We start from the raw sequence: 25,983 nt of genomic DNA, 5'->3' as shown, positions 1-25,983 counted from the left end.
AGTGTTTCTCTATTATTGTATCAACTTAGAATGGGGGGGGGGGCCCTCAATTTATGATCTGCTAACTTGATTTCTTTCAATAAGCAATAAAATTCATTTTGAATTTGTTGGTTGTTTTATGCAATCTCAACATTCAATGCAATGTGATAGGTCTGTTGAGCCAACTGTAGACTTAACTAAGCTTTAATTATTAGGTAAACAAGACAGGGAGATCTTATTGCACATTCAGCCTTCAACAAAAAATACAAATTTGAATATGTTTAGTTTCAGAAAACAGATTTCAAAACAGCTTAAGCATTAATAGTGAGAATGACAGATCTTGAAAATCATAAATTCTGTTCTGACAATACTGAAAGTCAAATGACCATGTGTCTTAAACTTAGAACACAGACTAGATTTATGTCATGGTTACATAGACATGAACTATAGCTACGGTCTGGAATTATGCACATCTCAGCTAACAGGAGGACAATCAAATCAATTTAAAATTTAATAATAGCAAAGTAATGAATTATAATAATTTGATAAAATGTCAATCGTGACGACAGTCTTACCTCAGTTTTCAGATCCCAATTAACATATCCTGTGCTTACATCAGTCTCAGGTTGGTGACCAAGACTTTTTGGAGACAGAACCGTTAACAATACTCTATTATTATTCGATGTCCTTTCATTTACCAGCTCCTCAATTGTTTTCAATCACACTTAACAAGCCCATTGTATACTAGTGGTAAACTAACCCCTTATTGGTGGAGAGATCTTTGTGCACACACAGGGGCCAGGGGTTCACCTACTACACAATACACCAAGAGGTGTGGCTAGTTATGTGTATTCAACCACTCAATTTACCTGCAGGAAGACATTCGAGAACCCTTGCCAGGGTCAGGTATAAATATTTACAAAACTATTGATTATTTACAATGTCAGCTACACGTACTATACTGCTTCACAAATGTGGAAAATTAATCAACATTTTATGTTTGTACCAACTGAGATTTCATTTATTAACATAATTCTAAAGCTTAAGTTGGTTTATGATATTAAATTACAAAATGACTGGTACATGAAATACTCAGGACTGGAAAATAAATCTACTTGTATAAATCCAAACAAATAACTATCAACAAATCTAAATTGTCTTATTGTACTAGAATATTATTAAATACCTACAAGTACAGGTTTAAACTTTACATTCTTTTCAAGGTTTTGAATTTAGTATCTATATTTCCTATTTTTTAATTATTTGGTTTGTGTAACCTAAACAAAAAACAAGGTAAAATAATTTTAATAGAGACAAAAACTGCGGACAATTAAATTCTGTTCTTCTTTAACAACCAAGAAAAAATAGAATTTTATCAACAATGTAATTTAAAGAAATCAATAAATTGGTGGCAATGCCAGACATGCATGTTTGATATCTATATGATGATATACACTGCAGATCAAATTCCATGTGAGCATCAATTGAACCAATGGCATAGAATGCAGTGAATGCTTGGAAAGATTTGATTGCATAAAAGAGAAATAAAGCAAAGTTAACGCAGATTCAATCATGCAAATTACACATAATGTATGCAATGCTACTATACAAAGACATTCGTAAAAAGAGCCCGAGATAAACACTAACCATTTTTTTCAGACTCATTTATTTGCACGTATTTATGATCATACTGCAAAACTCTTTTTTGCTGTACTTATCCTATGAAAATCTTTTTACACGGGGGCAATAAAGTTACTATTATTATTATTATTATTGCAATTCATGTGACTTCTTCAATTCACAAAGGTCTTAATCGCTTATCACACACTTCAATGCACATTATTTCAGCTCAAATTTATTTATCAATGTTTTCAGAAAGTTAAAAAAGAATTTTATTCACTATAATTTGACATTTTTTTTATTGTCAGCATCCCAACATGTTGAAATTTTGTGTCAACAAAAAATGAATTTAATACAATGCATTTTACATGAGTTGTATATAATATTAATAATAATTTTATTCAACACGGAAATCTACTACAGAGAGCAATTTTATGGTTGTAAAACAAAAACCGAAATAATAGTTCATCTAACTAAAATCACAAATAGCACATTATGCCACATGGGGTTGAATACAACATTGCGCAATGACTGAGGCATTTTAAATTTGTATCTAAATATTGACACACAGAAATTAAAAACTGTTCAGGTTTTTGGAATTGGTAAACACAATTACTCTAATGAAAACGAAAGGAGTGAGAACTCAAACATTTACAAAAAATATGTAATTAGGGGATGCACAATAGAAATTCAAAGAAGGCGAGGGAAACATTTTTAAGGGAGGTCTGCATAACAAAACAAAAAAGAAAATCCAGCAAATGTTTGATAAAAAAAAATGACAACACTAACATCATTCTGGTAATAGAAATTATGTTATTCTACTATTTTTCCACCCTAAGTTTACAACGGCAATTAAAGTTTGGGAGTGGATCATTTGAAGGGATCTTTTTAATTTTGTTTACAATATCACTATATTTATCAACTGTTGTATTTTAGATTATAAAAATCACCATATTCTCATTCTTGTTTTAAAATGGTCCATCCTTCACCGTTATGCAGATACATGCTTAGACAATTGAAATTTGCCTTGTGATTCGAAAAGTCAACAAGTTCAATTCATCAACAGTTATTGAAAGCAAATACGATAATCAAATGATAGAGCATTAAGAAAAATAGATGTGACACCATAGAATGATGTGTAAAGAGAGAACAGAATGAATAGTCAACAAAATGAATGGGGCGTAAAGCATGACCGAATAAACAATCAACAAAAGGAGGATTAGAGAGTTTTTTTTATCTAACAAAGACCAAAGTAATTTGCTGGGGTCCCCATAGGAATTACATCGAGGTCAGGCTTTTTTTTAGCTCCATGGGTTTAGAAGAAAAAAATGACAAAAGCAAAACTTTCAGGATTAAGGCACCCATGTACAAACAGTCATAATACACGTGCTTATTTTAAAAATCAAAATGGCCACCATTGAACCAGATTTTGCCAGTCTATTGCACTGCTACATACAGTTGAGAAAACAGTTGTGTTTGTTAATAATTTACTTCTATCAAAAAATGTTAATGAATCTTTTGTTAAGCAAGTGCAGACTTTTTATTAATCATAACATGAGAACTGAACTGTTGAAATGCACATGGGAATGCACAACCATAGTAATGGCATAACATGGAGTTACCATGACACCATGGCAACCAGCTGCAGGTATGCCAACAACTGTCACCATGACAACAGCCAGGCAAAGACAACTTAATTGTAAAGCAAACTGTTATAAGTACAGTCTTCTGTGATCAATATAACACACTTTACAAAGGAAATGTGTAATTCAGGTTCGAAATGATGCAGAGCTTACTCTGAACAAGACAACTGACATTCAATTTCACATAAGAGTGACTTACCCTTGAACTCTAGAATGCCCTAAAATGGTGATTTACATGTATAATTAAGTAGATGCATTGAAACGATAATGATAGTTGCGATCAGGCAATATTTATGGTCTAGGACTAATGCTAAATCTTGTATGTTTGCACATCGGCTAGATCAAGGAAGAAATCTACTCTTAGTACAGACACAGTTCCTCTATAGAGATCATCTTCCCCACTCCTGAACTTACTTCTAAGTTCAAAATATACTTAATGCCAAGAACAACTTGCTGATTAAATAACAGAAGATAGTATGATGACTTTTCATTCTATCATTAGTCTTCAAAACGGAACAGAATAGATCTAATTTGGACTAGCCATTTATTAGTTTGTGCTTAGCATTCATGCATGTTTTTTTACAGCAAGCTAAAGTTATTGATTCTTAGTCCATGCTAAGTGACTGTATACAAATGTGAATCACGAAGGAAATACATTAGGTTTTGCTGAATTTCCAGCATATTATTGAACTGTGGATGACAATAAAAACTGCAGATATCAATTGGAATGTTTTTCACACTCATGGGAATGGCAAGGATATTTTATTTACCACCCATATATCCCAAAACAGTAAATTATTTGCAATGTTGCATGTATTTACATGTATCTGATGAGTCACAATCAAGATTCCATATCTATTAGACCAAAGAAAAAAGTTTTTAATTTCCAGAATAAATGAGGGCACAAATTTTTTTTATTCATGAAAATTATGTTTTTATTTTGATGTTTTACAAATATAAATTATTGAGAGAAAATACAATGATCTCTCTTAATTCATAAATATTAAATATATGATAAAATCAAATTGGTATTTACGAACGGATTTTCCATAACCATAACAAAATGCTTGTATTTATCAGATATCTAGAAACGGTAACATCAAAGCAAAATCTTTCCGAATACAAGTGTCAGATTTTCTCTGTACTTGAGAAATAATGAGCTACTCAAAATATTCAGTAACTCAAGAAAAGGAGGCAATTGATATCATTTTACAAGGAAGCATTTATTATTAAAACAAATTGGATATTCAAAAAAATATGTGACACTTGAATCTAAGTTAAAATTGTTAATTTTTTAAATCCCAAAATACATTTAACTAAAAATTTCTTTTCCTCTTCACAATTGCTCAATTCTCAATCAGTGTTTCCATGGCAACTATTTTAAATTTGCATTCGTATTTGATATCATAGAAAAAACATCTGCCAGTTTCCTAAGATTAGAAACAACTAAAGAGCATGTATTCCAAAAACAGCAAGAAAATATTTGGAAAAATCATTGTATATTAAGTTTCACATTAGCAAATTGTGTGAGTCACAATGTCTGTAAATTAATATAACTGATACCTGCTCTGCTGCTGGATTCAGGTACGAAATAAATCAAGTCAGACTAAAAATATGAAATGCACAATCACAGAATAAGGTGACAGTCTAGCGATCAAGAAATAAGGTACCAGTCTTGCAATCACAGAATAAGGTACCAGTCTAGTGATCACAGAATAAGGTACCAGTCTAACGATCACAGAATAAGGTACCAGTCTAGCGATCACAGAATAAGGTACCAGTCTAGCTATCACAGAAGAAGGTACCAGTCTAGCAATCACAGAATAAGGTACCAGTCTAGCGATCACAGAATAAGGTACCAGTCTAGCGATCACAGAATAAGGTACCAGTCTAGCGATCACAGAATAAGGTACCAGTCTAGTGATCACAGACTAAGGTACCAGTCTAGTGATCACAGACTAAGGTACCAGTCTAGCGATCACAGAATAAGGTACCAGTCTAGCGATCACAGAATAAGGTACCAGTCTAGTGATCACAGACTAAGGTACCAGTCTAGTGATCACAGACTAAGGTACCAGTCTAGTGATCACAGAATAAGGTACCAGTCTAGCGATCACAGAATAAGGTACCAGTCTAGTGATCACAGAATAAGGTACCAGTCTAGCGATCACAGAATAAGGTACCAGTCTAGTGATCACAGACTAAGGTACCAGTCTAGTGATCACAGACTAAGGTACCAGTCTAGCGATCACAGAATAAGGTACCAGTCTAGCGATCACAGAATAAGGTACCAGTCTAGTGATCACAGAATAAGGTACCAGTCTAGTGATCACAGAATAAGGTACCAGTCTAGCGATCACAGAATAAGGTACCAGTCTAGCGATCACAGAATAAGATACCAGTCTAGCGATCACAGAATAAGGTACCAGTCTAGCGATCACAGAATAAGGTACCAGTCTAGCGATCACAGAATAAGGTACCAGTCTAGCGATCACAGAATAAGGTACCAGTCTAGCGATCACAGAATAAGGTACCAGTCTAGCGATCACAGAATAAGGTACCAGTCTAGCGATCACAGAATAAGGTACCAGTCTAGCGATCACAGAATAAGGTACCAGTCTAGCGATCACAGAATAAAGTACCAGTCTAGCGATCACAGAATAAGGTACCAGTCTAGTGATCACAGAATAAGGTACCAGTCTAGCGATCACAGATTAAGGTACCAGTCTAGCGATCACAGAATAAGGTACCAGTCTAGCGATCACAGAATAAGGTACCAGTCTAGCAATCACAGAATAAGGTACCAGTCTAGTGATCACAGAATAAGGTACCAGTCTAGCGATCACAGAATAAGGTACCAGTCTAGCGATCACAGAATAAGGTACCAGTCTAGCGATCACAGAATAAGGTACCAGTCTAGCGATCACAGAATAAGGTACCAGTCTAGCGATCACAGAATAAGGTACCAGTCTAGCGATCACAGAATAAGGTACCAGTCTAGCAATCACAGAATAAGGTACCAGTCTAGCGATCACAGAATAAGGTACCAGTCTAGCGATCACAGAATAAGGTACCAGTCTAGTGATCACAGAATAAGGTACCAGTCTAGTGATCACAGAATAAGGTACCAGTCTAGTGATCACAGAATAAGGTACCAGTCTAGTGATTGCAGAATAAGGTATGAAATAGTTATGCTAAATGTCCGCATTCATAATTTTAGTAGTTTGAAAATGACACAGTCCCCGTTAAATTTTTGAAAGTTCTCTTTGTGCTCATCATATTAAAGCGGGGGTTGGCTTTTACAACAGATTGTTTATTTACATCAAAACACGTGTTCCGTGTAGTAGTAATATGGCCAAAAATAAAAACAGTCGTTATTCGACCATCTTTGATCTGATTATGAAACACACTGATATGTATGATGTATGTACATAAATTGTGGAAATATAGTAGTAAGACCAAAAAGTCAGATGGCTGTCAATCGGCCATCCTTGACCAGATTTCAAACCAAATTGACATGGACATGCATCCTAACATGTATAAAGTACATGTATGTACCAAATTTGAATGAAAACTGACAGAGCACGTCCAAGATACCGCATAAAAAAACAAAACTAGATGCCTGCCAGTCGACCATCTTTGATCCAATTGCGAAATAAATCGTCATGGACATGTATCCTAACATGTATAATCTATGTACCGAGTTTGAATGACAACTGACAAAGCATGTCCAAAATACAACATTTTCAAAAAACAAGATGGCTGCTAGTCAGCTTTGAATCGAATCGCTAAACCACTGCATATGCATATGTCCCACATAAAGTACTAGGCACATGCAAAGAATGAACGGAATCGGTCCAAGGGATTCTGAGATATGACTCTGGACGGACACCGAATTATAAGTCCCCGTTTTCGAACTTTGTCCGAACGGGGATTAAAAATTAAGGATTTAGGCCTCCTAAATGATTTATAGTCGACCATATTTATTCAAATCAAAAACAAAATTGATGTGCATATTGATATCACGAATTGACTCAATACTAAGTTTGAAAGAAATTGATTGATGCATGTCTGAGAAATATGGTCAGACAAAACTTGATGAATTTTTCCAGTTTTAGATTTTTGTCTGAACAGACAAACTGATAACAAATATGGCATTAATAATTCTGTCCCATAGTAATTTAGTAAAGTGCAGGAATAAATTGTGATATAAAAAACATACAAAGCCTGTCAACTAAAATTACCTTCACATTTACAACGAATATGAAAAGACAATTACTGAGGTGATTACAATCATCCCATTAAATGTAGATCAAATAAATTGGACACAAAAATTGCATTTAGTAATAATGATCTAACACGGTTAGAATACAAATGTACATTACGCCTGGCAGACTTGGAACAGCATGGCTACATTACAAAGTTTGAGTGATTTGAGACTGGATACTCATTGCACACATTAATATTTTAGTAATTATTTTTGAAGTTATTATCAATATTCAAACATTTGTTGTTGTAGTGATAGTGTCAATAGCAGTGTGTCAGCGCATATTTTATGCTAATTAGGGTCAATCTATGTCCAGACATGGTCGGCATTGACCAATCAGTGATAGCTGTGTTCATGTTTTTACCACGTTCCTATACCAGTCACGTTTCAATAATCCTGTAACAGTGGAGTCATATTTGCAATAAACGTTAAACAAGTTCAGGTGTTATCATATACCTTGTATTGCCCGGCCTTGTAACGCTACAGGAAGTGCGCCCTCACATCGGGGCAACCATTTCCTGTATCACGCCCTGTTCACATCAATCAAAACAAAATGCGGCATTCTAAATTACATAGTGTATTTGAGGTCATGCCACAGTTATTACACTTGTAAGGTATATGTACATGTATATGATAAAAAACTGGATATGGCTTTTGCTGCCCTCGGTTGTATGGCTTACATGACCTCGCAAGCGCTGGCATTCCCGCTGCATGACCTCACGCCGCAAAAGCTGTATTCAGTCCATAAAGATTATTATCGCATCGTTATCCTAAGTGAGAATCCTTAACTGTGGTTCTGTGATGTTAAACACATTTATACAATTTACTACATGTAGATGAAATATTTCAAATATGAGGGTCAGTTTAATTAAAAAAAATGACTGATTTTTTTACCCAGTATGAAGTATTGTTCTGGAGAAAAACTTGATGGGGTGGTAAACAATAGCTCTGAAATCTACAGAATTGCAAGCGTACTCATGGGAAAAGTAATTTTAAAGGCACTCCCATCGCTTACTAATAACAAATGTTACGATTCAAGCTAACATCCTACAAATACCGATACCTTGAAAGAACATAATTTCCTTGACAGTTTGATTAACACTTTGATTTGAATACACTTGATTGACAATTATTTTGAAGACCAACATGATTTTGCATTGAAAAAACACTGTTTACCAAGACATAAACTTTTAAATGAGAATAATGCTTAAATCTTGTCTCACTGCAAACACAGAATTGTAATCTACAAAAAAATCTTAAATGTATGTGACAGAAAAGTACCCTGTGCATTCTGATTATCGCAAGAGTGAGTATGCCAAACACTCCCAACAGATGCATTACCATCAAGTGTAATAATTTCCCTAAAAGTTTTAAGAGAAAAGATTGCTTGGCAGCGGAGAATTCTCTTTCCTTGTGTATCGATCCTACCAGAATAGGAGCATTTCTAATCAATTCTTTCTTACACAAGCCATATCAACGTGTTTACTAAAACAACAGTCTAGAATATTAACTCAATTGCTGCACTTAATTACCTGAAGAAACCTGATCCATCGTGAATATATCAGCATATAATAATACCAAAGACAACCAGAAACACAACAAGTCCACGAAGATTGTTAAGATCACTAATGACATATCACAAAATCCACATTGCGCTTGTGTGCGACTCACTGTGCAGGGATATGGTTGACACTAATAGAATATGTTTTCCTCTGTTGAAGATATCAATTTCTTGATGTTAAACTAACCAGAATTAAGCCAATAATAAGGCAATTATTTGACAACTCATTCAAATGCAGAGCAAATTGAATTTATTTGAAAAGAGGAGTGATTGTCGTTAAATGAACAAAGGAAAAGATTCTTTATTATAGTAATTAATAAGAGGTGATGACAAGTCTCACCAATCAAAAATGAACATTTTAGTTTAACGATTGTCATAAAGACACATAAGAGCTAATTAAACACACGTGTTGTCACATCAATGTTTCTGAGAGGATGTTCATTTTGAGTAGCAATATCCATTATTCAGCAAAAGTAGGTTTCAACATGAGAGATGCAGTTTACTTTCTCCTGCACATGCACACAGAACAGAAATTACCTGAAACTGCCTAAAAATTTGTGCTTGATTGTTTCCAAACTTGTTGAAATAAGAACTTCAATTGTATGTATATTGCTTATTTTCTGATCCAAAATGGCCATCACAGTTGCAAAGTTTAACACTGAAGAAAATCAAAAATCAATTGTTTCCATGGAAACCCACATTTTCAAGAAAATATGAAGAATTTGTTGTACTTTTAAAATTTCCACTTTTTTACTAGTTTATTAGCCATGGATGATTGAAATCACTATCATTACTATACGTCCATCCCTATAAACAGAAACTAAGAATGACATCATTACTAAACGTCCATCCCTATAAACAGAAACTACATGACATCATCACTAATACGTCCATCCCTATAAACAGAAACTAAGAATGACATCATCACTAATATGTCCATCCATATAAACCACAGAAACTAAGAATGACATCATCACTAATATGTCCATCCATATAAACCACAGAAACTAAGAATGACATCATCACTAATATGTCCATCCATATAAACCACAGAAACTAAGAATGACATCATCACTAATATGTCCATCCATATAAACCACAGAAACTAAGAATGACATCATCACTAATATGTCCATCCATATAAACCACAGAAATTAAGAATGACATCATCACTAGTATGTCCACTCACATGAACCACAGAAATTAAGAATGACATCATCACTAATATGTCCATCCATATAAACCACAGAAACTAAGAATGACATCATCACTAATATGTCCATCCATATAAACCACAGAAACTAAGAATGACATCATCACTAATATGTCCATCCATATAAACCACAGAAACTAAGAATGACATCATCACTAATATGTCCATCCATATAAACCACAGAAACTAAGAATGACATCATCACTAATATGTCCATCCATATAAACCACAGAAACTAAGAATGACATCATCACTAATATGTCCATCCATATAAACCACAGAAACTAAGAATGACATCATCACTAATATGTCCATCCATATAAACCACAGAAACTAAGAATGACATCATCACTAATATGTCCATCCATATAAACCACAGAAACTAAGAATGACATCATCACTAATATGTCCATCCATATAAACCACAGAAACTAAGAATGACATCATCACTAATATGTCCATCCATATAAACCACAGAAACTAAGAATGACATCATCACTAATATGTCCATCCATATAAACCACAGAAATTAAGAATGACATCATCACTAGTATGTCCACTCACATGAACCACAGAAATTAAGAATGACATCATCACTAATATGTCCATCCATATAAACCACAGAAACTAAGAATGACATCATCACTAATATGTCCATCCATATAAACCACAGAAACTAAGAATGACATCATCACTAATATGTCCATCCATATAAACCACAGAAACTAAGAATGACATCATCACTAATATGTCCATCCATATAAACCACAGAAACTAAGAATGACATCATCACTAATATGTCCATCCATATAAACCACAGAAACTAAGAATGACATCATCACTAATATGTCCATCCATATAAACCACAGAAACTAAGAATGACATCATCACTAATATGTCCATCCATATAAACCACAGAAACTAAGAATGACATCATCACTAATATGTCCATCCATATAAACCACAGAAACTAAGAATGACATCATCACTAATATGTCCATCCATATAAACCACAGAAACTAAGAATGACATCATCACTAATATGTCCATCCATATAAACCACAGAAACTAAGAATGACATCATCACTAATATGTCCATCCATATAAACCACAGAAACTAAGAATGACATCATCACTAATATGTCCATCCATATACATAGCAGTACATCAATCCACATAAAACATTCATCATCAGCATGCATACCATGGAAATTGTGAAAAATTCTTTTTTTTATTTCTGTGACTAAAAACTACTTAATTTGCTGCTACATGTATGTATTTTCCTGATTTTATGATGGTGCACGGCAGGCACAATATCACTTACGTTACTTGACTTTTGGACCCTCAGGAAACTTTTACTAACTCTTGAAGTTTGAAAAAAAATAGTCTGCGCAAAATTAAAATAGCTTACAGTAAGATTATAAATATTCAAATTATTATCTGATACATTAAATAATATAAATATCACAAGAAGTAACCCCAAATATCAGAAAAAAAATGTTTTGTACAATTATGCCTGTGTTTACACTGTGTTTACACTGTGTTTACCAAGCTTTATTGTACTCAGATCTATGTCCATTTTTAGGATACGATTTCAATAAAGACTTATTATACATCTGTCACCGTAACGCCATACGTTACAGCGTGCCGTAATTTTGCGGTATTTTACGGGGTATTTTCATCCTACCATATTAGGAAATGCTAATTCCAAATATGGAATGATTACGCGCGTAAGCGTCTTTTAATAATAAAAACAAACATGGCTGCCACAAGGGTTTGACCGGACTCCATACAAAGAAGTTTGCTGATTTCGGCATTTCCATAATGTATCCTTGGAAGGAAAAGATGTACAATAATAAGGTTATTACGAAGATACCTCAAAGTATGCACTCAGACAGTACGCTGTCGGATCGACCTACGCTGCGCGTCGGTCGATACTGCCGCTGTACTGTCTTCGTGCATACTTTGAGGTATCTTTGTAATAACGTTATATTATTATTATTACATAACGTTCACTCTAAAAGCCATTATATAATTGAAAGAGCAAAGGGTACATCTATAAGTTCCATTTATAGACTATTACAGTAGATTCCAATCAGCCAATTATCTCATCCATTATTTTAGCAAGAATATTGTAAATAAGTAACAACTTCAAGGAGACAACATTATTTTTCTATTTGATGATGCACATCAAATCTATCTCAACTAGGGTTTACTTGAAGAAAAAGGAAGGGAGGGGGCAGCTGAATACAGGAGTTAAACCCTTAGTCCTCTGAATGCTGCTCAAAGATGCTAACTATGATGGACACATCAGTTTATAACGTATTCTTCATAACCACTAACATATCCCATAATATTACCTGTACTGGAGTTTGATGGAAAGAATTATACAATACCAGGGCAAGGATAAATACTAAATTCAATAGTCATTTTTGAAAGGATTCTAAAATTCAACGGAATTGCTTCAACTACTTATTCTGCACAGACAAAGAATAAGTGACCAGTTACCATGGCAACAAATACCTTCCATGTAATCGCATTTAAACATGAAAATGGAACTAAAAAGATTATTAAAATGTTAAAGGAAGATTAAAAAAAAGAATAAAGGTAAATTATCTCTTTGACATTGAATTTAATAAAATATTCAGAATTGGAGTGATAATTTAGTACAATCAATGCTTTAAAGATGAAGTCATCATAAATCTAAAGAAAAATAAAAAATGTGTGTGGTTCAGTTTTACGAGTATAACTGAAGTGATTGAACAAGCAAGTTGTAAATTGCTATGGGAACAGTATGGCTGAAAATCTCTACTTCTGAGATTACCTGTTGTATCACTTACCTGTTTCCATGACAACAAAACAATCCAACACATAACAAGGAGAAGCAAAAGTTATCAAGTACATGTAAGAAGAAAGAAAAACAGATAATTAGCGTGTATTTTTTTAGATATACCTTTATCAACATGTGCAGTACCTGAGCATGTCGCGACTGCACAAAAATAAATCCAAGCTCCTCTACATTTTTTTGACAAAATATTGGTTAATAAATGTTTGGGGGGGGGGGGGTAGCTTAAATGGAACAAAAATCATTATGAAGCGCCATCTGTGGCAAAAATGGGTACTTGGTGACATTAAAATACAGAGATATACCTTTATATATTTCACTTGTTTTGGATTAAAACCAAGTCTACCACAGAATAATATGATGTCAATCAATCAATCTGGGATTTTTTTTAATTTTATTTCAATTTAAATGAAGCGGGTAGGAGAAAATCTTGGTGAATTAACAATTAGATCAGATCAGATCTGTAATAATTTTTCTTGGCAGCTCCACCTTCATCTCAAAACTACTTGGCTACTGATTTTATACATGTTTCCCTAATTTCTAATCAGCAACAAAAAGTCATTGATGAAAACATGTCTTCCGTGATGTTCTGAGCTCGAACACACAATTGTGAAGTCAGAATTCAGTCATGCAAAAAACACACAGCAAATCAATAAATGAATTTGAGTTTTACGTCTTGTACAGGCTTGCTATATGTAAATTACATATAAAGGTTAATTAATGTTAGCGGGAACAAAGTTGTACATTACATTCACACAGAACCACGCAGTAAGAATGGATGCAAATATAATTACAACCAAGAACAGAGAGGAGATGCTTTCCATTTCTGATTGCAATCTTATGACTATGAGATAAATGTACTTCAAAAACAGCAAGAAATTAATTTAACTAAAATGATTTGATATACATAACAAGCTGCAGAATTTCTAACCCATTTCAAGAATTTATTGAAAACAAGCCATGCATGGCACAGGCCCCTTTAGTTATCAATTTAAGATATACAGTTTTGTTTATTTTATAGTAATATAGTTGGAACATAAACATGTCCGAAGTATGGATCCAGAAAATGAAACAAAATGGCCATTTTGAATATTCATATTAATCTAGCATAATAGATACATAAGCACTACATAGACTGACATCACCTACACTTGAAACAGGAAATCCTCTCAAGTAGAAGACGTACACTAGTAATACTAAAAATAATTATGGTGACTGGTCATTTGCTTACACCTCACCATCACTATGGTTACCAAATGATACACTGTATCTTCAAATGTAAAGACCATCTAAACCAAACTTTATCTAAATCAAAGTTTATCTGTTTCTGTGAGATTTTCAGTGAAACTGGGTGCCATTGGACATAACTGTGATGGATATTAGCTTTAGGCAGTATGTAAACTTGTATTTATTAATATTTATTGTCAATATGGGTCTCATGTAAACATTATATTGAATATGCCATTCCTTGATAAACATTTTTAAGACACTGAACACTTGAAAACCATTAAATATGTACATTGTACTCTAAGGCAATAAAACAGAATTCTGCCAGAGGAGGAAACCATGACACATCTGTGTAGTCTTTTGGATAATGATGCCTGGCAGGGCATAAAGAAACCAAACATGCATGTTCAGAGAAACACCAGCAGATATAACCATCTGTTTAACACATCACTCAGTACAAATGAAATCATATGCCATAAAAATGCAATTAGTTGAATTGTATTACAAATTATAATAAGATATTCTCAACACAATCCTTGAAATGCAATTATATCAATACATGTAGGACGAAAATATGGTATCAACAAAACTCAAAAGTAAAATATTCTTTCTAATATAAACAAAACAAAACAAAAAAAATTAAAACAATGAATTTAAATAGAAACGTCAACAGCATTATTCAAGTGTAAAGAAAATACACAGTACAAAACTTTTCTATGCTAATATTGTAAATATACAATTAATATTTTTGTATTACTTTAGAGGTCAAAACATTGGGGTCTGCATTTAATAATAAGTATGCTGTCCCCAATAAAATAAATCAAAGTTGACATGTATGTATGCATTTCTATTTAAATCAATAATTTTTTTAACATTAGTACATGTACCTGTCAACTGCAGGTTTCCCAGGTAACTTAGTCATATTTATTGAAAAACGATGATGATAATGTCAATATAAAATATTTAAAGTTTAAAATATAATGTAAAACAAATTTAATAATTATTTAATTATCACACCTAATAATTTCATTAGGGACATCCTGCAAACCCATTTAAATTTGTGATCTACAAAATTTTGAAAATTCCTCGAGCAAGTGAGGATTACAAAATTACGCCAATTTCACATCCGTCATGTGTCTGGAGTGTTGATTGCTTCAAAGTCGAGTTTATGCTGTTTCCTTGAATTTAGCTGTTTTTACTGGCTCTTTGACCAGTCTTCCACAGCAGCTTGAGCAGAGCCCATGGAAATGCATGTTACAGTGGTGCAACATAGAATGCATTGTAACATAGCTCCATCCTGAGAATAAGTCATAATTAATGCAGACCTTTGTTAAAAGTGAGTAATTATTTGCACTCTTTGATCACTCAAATAAATCGAAACACAACGACACAAGATATGATTATCCCCCCCCCCCTCCAATTTATTTTGAAGAGATTATTTCACAAAATTTGCCTAATAAGTCATTACTACCGGTATGTTCAGGGGCGCCATTTTCATGGTATAGAAAAATTAATTCATTTTTATCAAATGGCTTACTCTACACAGGCCAAGCTAGACTGCATTCAATTTCCTGTAATAGAAAGAAATTTCCAGCTGGAAAGTAAGATTATCGGTTTGAAAGGATGTCTTTTATTGGCAAAAGTGTTTGCATACCGGTAAGTAAAAAAAAAAATCAATAAAAAGCTCCATACAGAACCATTTATTTGAATATCTTTGCAGACCTGGTACAAATCATATTATGTATATCGAAAGTAATCTCTGGGTTCAGAAATTTCAATTTTACCATAATTCCTTGATTAGTGGTGATTAGCACGTGAGCTGCTGAAATTCACAATGGACAAGTCAGCAGTCAATGTGGTAAAATAAAATTGACTTTATGCTGAGAATATATTTGTTATTATGCTACAATAAATAAAACATGAATGACTCTGATATTTTTGTGTTTCTTTTATGCCAGCATAAGAAAACAACCATAATTGTTCTATTAGTATCACTTTATTTTAATATACCGGTACTGTAAAATATTTTCACTTGGAATTAATTTTCGCTATTTCGCTTCCCTGAAAAAGCCCTTTCAGAGAAAATTAATTCAAGCTAAAATAATGTATTTTATAGTAGTCAAAATACAATTGTATTGTGCTTGGTTAGTCTTAAAAGAATTAGGGTTTAATCCGTATACTGATAGCCTTAAGAAAGCAGCTATACTTGCATAGTGTTTTTTTAGGTTTCTAAGAGTTTGCAGCTCAAAATTTGACTGAAATTACTGAGACATTTACACCAAACGGGGATGCCCTGTTATCGCTCAAGACGTCAAAGACGGACCTGTGTCATCAGGGTGTTACTACGGTATTACCTTGTGCGCTAATAACCACATGTGCCCTACAACCACTCTTTATGTGTTTCTGAATAGACACTTGGCATGCAAGCCAATCCCTAAACCTTTATTTCTAGTCGATGATTACCCTTTAACACAGGCCACGTTCCTGCAATTCTTGTCTTGGCTGTTAACACTGCTTCAACTAGACTTGTTATAGGATGTTCAGGATCACATGATAAAAACATTAGGATGCTGGACCTTCAATTCATATACAGTGTACTGTAAAATACTTTATTTTCGCTCGGAATTTAATTTCACTATTTGTAGCTAAAGGGGTTGATTTAGTGAAAATAAAATCCAGCAAATATATCTTGTTTTCTATATTTTACATTCAACTCGTCAAAAATAAGTGAAAATATATTCCATACAAAACAACCCAAAAAGCCTTTTTTCCAGCTAAAATAAGGTATGTCACAGTAATAGATATATTCAGGTTTCAAAGGTATCTCTCATGGATGCACAAGCAGCCATAGTAACAGTGCCGGTGGTTAAGAGATAATTTTGCATTGATGATGTTATAAGGGATATCTTAAATATGTACTTTTTTCTTTTAATAAATTTACATCTTGTGGGTTAGTCTGCCATCTTTTTGTCATTGTTTAGAGGTGTTAGGTTGAACATACAATGTAATGTTTGATTTAGTGTAGTGTTCAGCTTACAGAGGTGTTAACATGGGTGTTTAGTTTACAGAGGTTTTTGGTTTACAGAGGTGTATGGTTTACAGAGGTGTATGGTTTACAGAGGTGTATGGTTTACAGAATTGTTTGGCTTACAGAGGCTTTTGGTTTACAGAGGTGTTTGGTTTACAGAATTGTTTGGCTTACAGAGGCTTTTGGTTTACAGAGGTGTTTGGTTTACAGAATTGTTTGGTATACAGAGGTGATTGGTTCAGAGAAAGATTAAATGGTTCAATGGATGTGCCTGATTTAAAAATTCATTCTTATTTGGGTTTTTAAAAAAATCAGGTTGAAAAGATACCTCATTTATATGAGCCAAGCCTATACATATTTAAAACCTGAGAAGAGAAGAGAAATGCATATCTACTAACCTATACAGAGGACATGACATAGAGATAATAGAAACAAAACCTATATCATCAGTTTGAATCTATATACTGTGCAATGTAACCAATCTTGTGTGCCTGATGCTAGCAACTAATCGTAAATTGTAGCTACATATTGTAAGTACTATAGGATGAAGAATATATGCTGTCTGCTGTAAAATACAAAAAGACCCAAGCTGATATTTGGCTACAAAGTGACGAAACTTGTTACCAAGCTGATATTTGGCTACAAAGTGACGAAACTTGTTACCAAGCTGATATTTGGCTACAAAGTGACGAAACTTGTTACCAAGCTGATATTTGGCTACAAAGTGACGAAACTTGTTACTAAGCTGATATTTGGCTACAAAGTGACGAAACTTGTTACCAAGCTGATATTTGGCTACAAAGTGACGAAACTTGTTACCAAGCTGATATTTGGCTACAAAGTGACGAAACTTGTTACCAAGCTGATATTTTACTACAAAGTGATGAAACTTGTTACCAAGATGTTTGTGTGTATGTCTGTAATAGTTAACTGCTTTTCTAAATGCTGTGTAGAAATAGTACAATTTCACAGTCTAATTTTCCACTCATACCTTTGACATTATAAAGAAAACTATGCACCATTTATTCATTAACTTGAGATGAGTTTATATTTTTCTTTTCAGAGCCTTCATGATGTGCATTTACGTTTATTGTGAAAATTGTACGATCTCAATATCACAGAAATGTTATTATAACAACCCCCCACAAGCCTGAATTTGAAAACTGCAGTTTGAATTGCTGTGTCACATTTCAGCTAAAATATCCACTTATTGGAATCCTTCTATAAGTGGACAACCTGAATTTCTCGAAAAACAATATTTTTTTTTATTATTCTTTATCAATTTATCCAGCTAGCAAGAATCAATTGATTTTAATGCTTTTTTTCATATGGTTGAGAAGTTACACTTTTGATTTATTGTGTTTTGTTTTCATTGTTTCAATTTTTTTTTTTTTTTTAAATCATTTTACTGCCAACTTTACTGACTAAAAAGTCACTCATTTTAAATCGTCTTCTAACCAATTCAGGCCAAATAATAATTTGTTCATGGGTTAATTAAAATAAGAGACAAAAAAAAAAAAAAAAGATTTTTGAATTTAGTATTTTGCTTCAGGTTCATCAAATTTGCAAGATTTAATGCAAATTGCCAGAAGACAAATTTATTGGACTTTTTTTTCATTAAAAATTTAATATGCAAGGGCAAAATCAAACCAAATGCAGAAGCCTAAGGGTAAATACAATATCAAAATCTAAACATAGCAAACTTTTTCTCATAAAAAGGAGCTGCAACTCAGTTCATCTTACAATGAAACAAATTGTGACTCAACCAAAAGGGAATAGAACCATACATACACCAAAATGGAAATTATGTAGGATTATAAATTTAAAAAAAACACCATTTTCTTTTTTCCCAAAATACAATATTGTTATGTTGGATTTCCAAAAAAACTAAATTTTAAGTGATCATTTTAAAAATTCTGCTACTGCTAACAAGGATATCTAAAATGCCATCAACATAATATAATCCATGGACGTACTAACACGTACTAGTACGTAATCCATGGACGTACTAACACTTACTAGTACGTAATACATGGACGTACTAACACGTACTAGTACGTAATACATGGACGTACTAACACGTACTAGTACGTAATCCATGGACGTACTAACACATACTAGTACGTAATACATGGACGTACTAACACGTACTAGTACGTAATACATGTACGTACTAACACGTACTAGTACGTAATCCATGGACGTACTAACACATACTAGTACGTAATCCATGGACGTACTAACACGTACTAGTACGTAATACATGGACGTACTAACACGTACTAGTACGTAATACATGGACGTACTAACACGTACTAGTACGTAATCCATGGACGTACTAACACGTACTAGTACGTAATACATGGACGTACTAACACGTACTAGTACGTAATACATGGACGTACTAACACGTACTAGTACGTAATCCATGGACGTACTAACACGTACTAGTACGTAATACATGGACGTACTAACACGTACTAGTACGTAATACATGGACGTACTAACACGTACTAGTACGTAATCCATGGACGTACTAACACATACTAGTACGTAATACATGGACGTACTAACACGTACTAGTACGTAATACATGGACGTACTAACACGTACTAGTACGTAATCCATGGACGTACTAACACTTACTAGTACGTAATCCATGGACGTACTAACACTTACTAGTACGTAATCCATGGACGTACTAACACGTACTAGTACGTAATCCATGGACGTACTAACACGTACTAGTACGTAATACATGGACGTACTAACACGTACTAGTACGTAATACATGGACGTACTAACACGTACTAGTACGTAATACATGGACGTACTAACACTTACTAGTACGTAATACATGGACGTACTAACACATACTAGTATGTAATCCATGGACGTACTAACACTTACTAGTACGTAATCCATGGACGTACTAACACATACTAGTACGTAATCCATGGACGTACTAACACATACTAGTACGTAATCCATGGACGTACTAACACTTACTAGTACGTAATCCATGGACGTACTAACACGTACTAGTACGTAATACATGGACGTACTAACACGTACTAGTACGTAATACATGGACGTACTAACACTTACTAGTACGTAATACATGGACGTACTAACACATACTAGTATGTAATCCATGGACGTACTAACACTTACTAGTACGTAATCCATGGACGTACTAACACATACTAGTACGTAATCCATGGACGTACTAACACATACTAGTACGTAATCCATGGACGTACTAACACTTACTAGTATGTAATCCATGGACGTACTAACACTTACTAGTACGTAATCCATGGACGTACTAACACTTACTAGTACGTAATCCATGGACGTACTAACACATACTAGTACGTAATACATGGACGTACTAACACTTACTAGTATGTAATCCATGGACGTACTAACACTTACTAGTATGTAATCCATGGACGTACTAACACTTACTAGTATGTAATCCATGGACGTACTAACACATACTAGTACGTAATACATGGACGTACTAACACATACTAGTACGTAATCCATGGACGTACTAACACGTACTAGTACGTAATCCATGGACGTACTAACACTTACTAGTACGTAATCCATGGACGTACTAACACTTACTAGTACGTAATCCATGGACGTACTAACACATACTAGTACGTAATACATGGACGTACTAACACGTACTAGTACGTAATCCATGGACGTACTAACACGTACTAGTACGTAATACATGGACGTACTAACACGTACTAGTACGTAATACATGGACGTACTAACACTTACTAGTACGTAATACATGGACGTACTAACACATACTAGTATGTAATCCATGGACGTACTAACACTTACTAGTACGTAATCCATGGACGTACTAACACATACTAGTACGTAATCCATGGACGTACTAACACATACTAGTACGTAATCCATGGACGTACTAACACATACTAGTATGTAATCCATGGACGTACTAACACTTACTAGTACGTAATCCATGGACGTACTAACACATACTAGTACGTAATCCATGGACGTACTAACACATACTAGTACGTAATCCATGGACGTACTAACACTTACTAGTACGTAATCCATGGACGTACTAACACGTACTAGTACGTAATACATGGACGTACTAACACGTACTAGTACGTAATACATGGACGTACTAACACTTACTAGTACGTAATACATGGACGTACTAACACATACTAGTATGTAATCCATGGACGTACTAACACTTACTAGTACGTAATCCATGGACGTACTAACACATACTAGTACGTAATCCATGGACGTACTAACACATACTAGTACGTAATCCATGGACGTACTAACACTTACTAGTATGTAATCCATGGACGTACTAACACTTACTAGTACGTAATCCATGGACGTACTAACACTTACTAGTACGTAATCCATGGACGTACTAACACATACTAGTACGTAATACATGGACGTACTAACACTTACTAGTATGTAATCCATGGACGTACTAACACTTACTAGTATGTAATCCATGGACGTACTAACACTTACTAGTATGTAATCCATGGACGTACTAACACATACTAGTACGTAATACATGGACGTACTAACACATACTAGTACGTAATACATGGACGTACTAACACGTACTAGTACGTAATCCATGGACGTACTAACACGTACTAGTACGTAATCCATGGACGTACTAACACTTACTAGTACGTAATCCATGGACGTACTAACACTTACTAGTACGTAATCCATGGACGTACTAACACATACTAGTACGTAATACATGGACGTACTAACACGTACTAGTACGTAATCCATGGACGTACTAACACGTACTAGTACGTAATACATGGACGTACTAACACGTACTAGTACGTAATACATGGACGTACTAACACTTACTAGTACGTAATACATGGACGTACTAACACATACTAGTATGTAATCCATGGACGTACTAACACTTACTAGTACGTAATCCATGGACGTACTAACACTTACTAGTACGTAATCCATGGACGTACTAACACATACTAGTACGTAATCCATGGACGTACTAACACATACTAGTACGTAATCCATGGACGTACTAACACGTACTAGTACGTAATACATGGACGTACTAACACGTACTAGTACGTAATACATGGACGTACTAACACTTACTAGTACGTAATACATGGACGTACTAACACATACTAGTATGTAATCCATGGACGTACTAACACTTACTAGTACGTAATCCATGGACGTACTAACACATACTAGTACGTAATCCATGGACGTACTAACACTTACTAGTATGTAATCCATGGACGTACTAACACTTACTAGTACGTAATCCATGGACGTACTAACACTTACTAGTACGTAATCCATGGACGTACTAACACATACTAGTACGTAATACATGGACGTACTAACACTTACTAGTATGTAATCCATGGACGTACTAACACTTACTAGTATGTAATCCATGGACGTACTAACACTTACTAGTATGTAATCCATGGACGTACTAACACATACTAGTACGTAATACATGGACGTACTAACACGTACTAGTACGTAATCCATGGACGTACTAACACGTACTAGTACGTAATCCATGGACGTACTAACACTTACTAGTACGTAATCCATGGACGTACTAACACGTACTAGTACGTAATCCATGGACGTACTAACACGTACTAGTACGTAATCCATGGACGTACTAACACGTACTAGTACGTAATCCATGGACGTACTAACACGTACTAGTCGGTAATCCATGGACGTACTAACACTTACTAGTACGTAATCCATGGACGTACTAACACGTACTAGTACGTAATCCATGGACGTACTAACACGTACTACATATGTAGTACGTAATCCATGGACGTACTAACACTTACTAGTACGTAATCCATGGACGTACTAACACTTACTAGTACGTAATCCATGGACGTACTAACACTTACTAGTACGTAATCCATGGACGTACTAACACTTACTAGTACGTAATCCATGGACGTACTAACACTTACTAGTACGTAATCCATGGACGTACTAACACGTACTAGTACGTAATCCATGGACGTACTAACACATACTAGTACGTAATCCATAGACGTACTAACACATACTAGTACGTAATCCATAGACGTACTAACACATACTAGTACGTAATCCATGGACGTACTAACACTTACTAGTACGTAATCCATAGACGTACAAACACTTACTAGTACGTAATCCATAGACGTACTAACACTTACTAGTACGTAATCCATAGACGTACTAACACTAGTACGTAATCCATGGACGTACTAACACTTACTAGTACGTAATCCATGGACGTACTAACACATACTAGTACGTAATCCATGGACATACTAACACGTACTAGTACGTAATCCATGGACGTACTAACACTTACTAGTATGTAATCCATGGACGTACTAACACATACTAGTACGTAATCCATGGACGTACTAACACATACTAGTATGTAATCCATGGACGTACTAACACGTACTAGTACGTAATCCATGGACGTACTAACACGTACTAGTACGTAATCCATGGATGTACTAACACGTACTAGTACGTAATCCATGGACGTACTAACACTTACTAGTACGTAATCCATGGACGTACTAACACGTACTAGTACGTAATCCATGGACATACTAACACGTACTAGTACGTAATCCATGGACGTACTAACACGTACTAGTACGTAATCCATGGACGTACTAACACGTACTAGTACGTCCACGGCAAATCTAAGCTGATGTGGATTTACTCATGGGACATTTGATTGGCTTAGCTTTGGAAAGGCAAGATCAGACTGGAAATAAAAATGTAAGTAGTGGTCTTGAACACTATAATACTATTAATAGAATTTGTAATTTTTCTATAATTATTGTTTTAACAATTTTGAACCAAATGGACATAATTTCCTATTGGCTACAGATCTTGTACAAAATTTTGTTAAAAAAAATATGACAATATGATATTTTATTTTCTGAATGGCAATAATAAAGTTGACTTTGTCACACAAATGGTTATTAAGATACAGTAGAATGTCCTCTAGAATTCAATGGATTCATATCTTTGATCTACAATGGCTATACATGTAATTCATGATTTCACAATTCTGAATCTAACATGGCAGTCGTCAATTTAAAAATTCCTTGGTACATGATGGCTACATTTCATCAAATTTTTTTCAATTCCTGAAGAAAAATATAATATGATTTTTTTTGAATCAATTTAATATGAAAAACAATCAAAATTCTTGGAACTAAGAAGAGACACTGGTAAATCTCACAATTTACAAATCAAAGAAGGTAACAGTTAATCTAGAAATTCTTGAACCTAAAATTGATGAAAATTTTGATTCCAAGATGGTGGCAGTAAATCTCTAAATGCTTGAATCCAAGATGACGACAATAAAATTGAGAATATTTGATTCCAAGATGGTGACAGTAAATCTCTAAATGCTTGAATCCAAGATGGTGACAGTAAATCTTAAAATGCTTGAATCCAAGATGGCAACAATAAAATTGAAAATATTTGATTCCATGATGGCGAGAGTAAATCTCTAATTTTTCAATCCAAGATGGCAGTGATAAATATTTGAAAAAATATAATGCAGGATGGCAACATCAAATCTATGGTATGGTTTTCCTCTTTTCTTTTCTTTATATATATTATTATTTTTATTATCTAATATCATTATTAACTAAAAATTCTTGAATCAAAGATGGAAGCAGTAAATTAAACATCCAAGTTATGTACATGTACTTTTCAGCTTGAACATAAAAATTTATGTGTTACTTTTTGCTGAAGCAACAAGGTGCATGTGTCCTAAAACATCTAACAAAACAAATTAGAACTCTAGGTCCTATAATCTTGAGTAAAGTTACTGGAAAGACTTTTTTACATGCGTCATTAATGAAACTTAGATATTATGACTTCTGAGGAAATGAACATGTTCTCTATGAATCGGGCATTCATATTATGCACAAAATAATCAATAAAAATTAATCACAAACATGACAATCAGTTCACTGTGATAAAAAAAAGCAATATGCTTTTCACAGTAGGTAAATCAATATTCGCCATGGATAATCCTACAAATAGTACAATCTACGATTTATTAGTTTTGTGAATATTTAAATATTTGTATATTGATTGATTTTTTGAAAACACTATTTTCTATAAATGTATTAATTATTCACTGGTTTTAATTCTGCTATTTTTGAAAACCGCTAAAATAAGTGTTTGTGTACATGTAAAATTACAAAAAAACTAGTATTCTGTCTGGAAAATATGCAAATTTGATACCCAGTGAATATAATTAAATATCAAAATAAATACTAGTAAAAATGAAATCAATTACAGAATATAATATAATATAATGTATTTGGTCTAATAGTAACAGATGTGCTTACTTATAAATTATACAGCTTTCTATGGTTTTAATATTTTAAAGATTCAGTATACATTAGAGACGCACTTCTAATAGAACAAAAAACGCTATTCTAATGTGATTAATATTTATGTTATTAATTTTTTCACACATT

The 25,983-nt window shown here is 33.9% G+C and overlaps 1 protein-coding gene across 2 annotated transcripts in view; it reads right to left on the bottom strand.

Moving 5' to 3' along the window:
* LOC100376122 (uncharacterized) overlaps nucleotides 1–25,983 on the bottom strand; it is a 173,846-nt gene that overhangs the window by 118,701 nt on the left and 29,162 nt on the right. The window contains exon 1 of one of the 2 annotated variants that reach the window (XM_085491373.1): nucleotides 555–764. The exons of the other annotated variant lie outside the window; for it this stretch is intronic. The gene's annotated coding sequence lies outside the window, so the exon portion shown is untranslated. Of the gene's footprint in view, nucleotides 1–554; nucleotides 765–25,983 lie in introns of those variants that run through there. 2 annotated transcript variants of the gene reach the window in all.

The sequence above is a fragment of the Saccoglossus kowalevskii genome, chromosome 16 (genome assembly GCF_978046115.1).
Source record: "Saccoglossus kowalevskii chromosome 16, keSacKowa6.1, whole genome shotgun sequence".
In the NCBI taxonomy this organism is placed as follows: Eukaryota; Metazoa; Hemichordata; class Enteropneusta; family Harrimaniidae; genus Saccoglossus; species Saccoglossus kowalevskii.
This window is presented reverse-complemented; position numbering and strand designations above follow the sequence as displayed.